The sequence below is a fragment of the Papaver somniferum genome, unplaced genomic scaffold (assembly GCF_003573695.1).
Source record: "Papaver somniferum cultivar HN1 unplaced genomic scaffold, ASM357369v1 unplaced-scaffold_137, whole genome shotgun sequence".
Taxonomy (NCBI): Eukaryota; Viridiplantae; Streptophyta; class Magnoliopsida; order Ranunculales; family Papaveraceae; genus Papaver; species Papaver somniferum.
Window position 1 is genome coordinate 19,723,626 of NW_020622934.1, and position 2,219 is coordinate 19,725,844.

At 39.7% G+C, this 2,219-nt stretch overlaps 1 pseudogene; it reads right to left on the bottom strand.

Annotated features, from left to right (window-relative positions):
• Positions 1-1,377: 1,377 nt before the first annotated feature.
• LOC113335061 lies at positions 1,378-1,477 on the bottom strand (annotated as a pseudogene).
• Positions 1,478-2,219: the final 742 nt, after the last annotated feature.

The window sequence follows — 2,219 nt, forward strand, 5'->3', positions numbered from 1 at the left end:
TTAAAAAAAAAAAAAACTGTATTAGGGTTTATTATTTTTGTAATGTTTCTTTATTTTTTTGGACTTTTGGATTTTTGGACTTTGGGACATTATTTTTTTTTATTACCCTACGGAAGGGTACTTTAAATATAAATTGTTTGCAGAGAAGGAGGACAATTACGATATTGTCTCTGCACTTTCGGTTCGTACACTAGACATCGGAGTCAGTGGCCCGAGTCGACTACAACCGATTCATCCCCCGTCTGGAACGGGAAGTAAGATTCTAAACACTCGCGAATCCCCTGTCAGCGAGTTACTGGACTCCTTCGTATGCATATATGTTGAGGACTGAATATGGACATTTATTTTTCTAGTAAAGGGCAAGGCCTGGCCATACAAGATAAGGGTTCGGATTTCATCACCGTTCTCTTCTTGCCCGCTTTAGGAACACGTAACCTACGCAAACCTAAGCCTAACATTTTGACTAGAACGAGACCGATAGGGTAACGAGCTTAACAAGAAAGTCATTCGAAAAATATTGGTTACTCTTTTAAGCATACTTCGAAGTTCTTGACGGTTTCTGTAAGTTGAATGCGTGACTGCGCCGCTTGTAATACCGGTGAGGCCTTGGGTATCAAAGCTCCACCGAGCTTCCCTCGCCTCTATTCAACTTACGTTAACTCGGATTGATTCCAGAGGGGTTTGCTTAAATTGTAACGAATTCCCGTTCGAAGGATTAGAAGCTGGTCTAGAAACAATCTAAGTGGAGCCAGCATGCTTTTTGTTTGCTAGAAATCAATAGGTTTGATTTGGTTGAGTCGGCCTTGATCTGTGTTTGCTTACCCTTCAAATTTAGAAAATTCTATTGTATGCATGAACGTAAAAGAGACGCACTAGGTAGATTTGTTAAAGAGAAACCTAGTAGTTCGAAGCGTCTCGATTACCTTAATCTAGAAAGTCCGGCTTTTGAAGAGTATGTTTTTGAACGTTCTTTGACTGAGGAGAGAATCCCTATTGCTCCGATAGCGCCATAAATGGAAACTCTGAAAGCTTTTTTGAATCCAACTAGGACTACCCGTCCGTCGTGTATTAAGTTAGCTGAAACGGAGGCACCCTATGAACTGAAACCTGGGACCTTACAGATGCTCCCAATGTTTTAAGGGAAAGAAAATGAAAACCCTTATTACCATGTTAGGGATTTTGAGGAAATTTGTAGTACTCTAAGAATTAGAGGCTTAGATGATGATGCTTTGAAACTTAGGTTATTCCCATTTTCCTTGAAAGATAAGGCCAAGTCGTGGCTGTATAGTTTGGACTCCGAGTCAATTGAGACATATGAACAACTTACATCTGCCTTTTTCAATAATTTTTTCCCTAGGCACAAAACATCGTCCATTAGGACGCAAATATGCACATTTTCACAACAAGAGGGAGAATCTTTATATAGGTATTTGGAAAGGTTCAATGATTTATCATCCCAGTGTCCTCATCATGGTTTAGAAAAGGTTAGGCTAGTTCAGATCCTTTATGAGGGTTTAGATTATTCCACAACGACCATGGTTGAGTCCCTATGCACTGGTGGATTTGAAAACCAAACTGTTGATGCGGCGATGGAATTTTTTAATGAAATCGCCGAAAAAACCCAGCAATGGGAAAATAATAGGGAACCCCAGAAAACAATTCTTTTAAGTAGAGGAAACGTTTATAGGGTAGAAGGAGGCTATGAATCAGATGCCAAAATTGCTGCTATAGCAAAAAGGTTATAAGCCTTAGAAGTGGGACAGACTAGTGGTAGAGTGGAGCCTTTTTGGGAAGGACAGAATATTGAAGAGCAGGCCAATGCTCTTTATAATAACACTAGATTTGATAACCGTCAAAAGATTGACCCATATTCAGAAACCTATAATCCTGGTTGGAGAAACCATCCGAACCTTTCGTGGTCTAAGGGCCAAAGTCAAGGTCAGTTTAGAAATTCTAATGCTCCCCCAGGTTTTGGTTATACTAAGAATCCTTCGGGACCTCAGTTTCAGAATCAGTCAGATAAGAAAATCCTAAGTTTAGAGGAATCTCTCGCCTTGTTAACTCAGCAAACTGCAAAATTCCAGTTATCCGTAGAACAGAGTTTACAAGCTAGTAACAGGATAGGACAAGAAAATAGTCAGGCTATTTCCGAGTTAAAAACCGAGGTTGGTCTGATAAGTTATTCTTTGAGAGAAAAGATAAATTTCCTAGTCAAACAC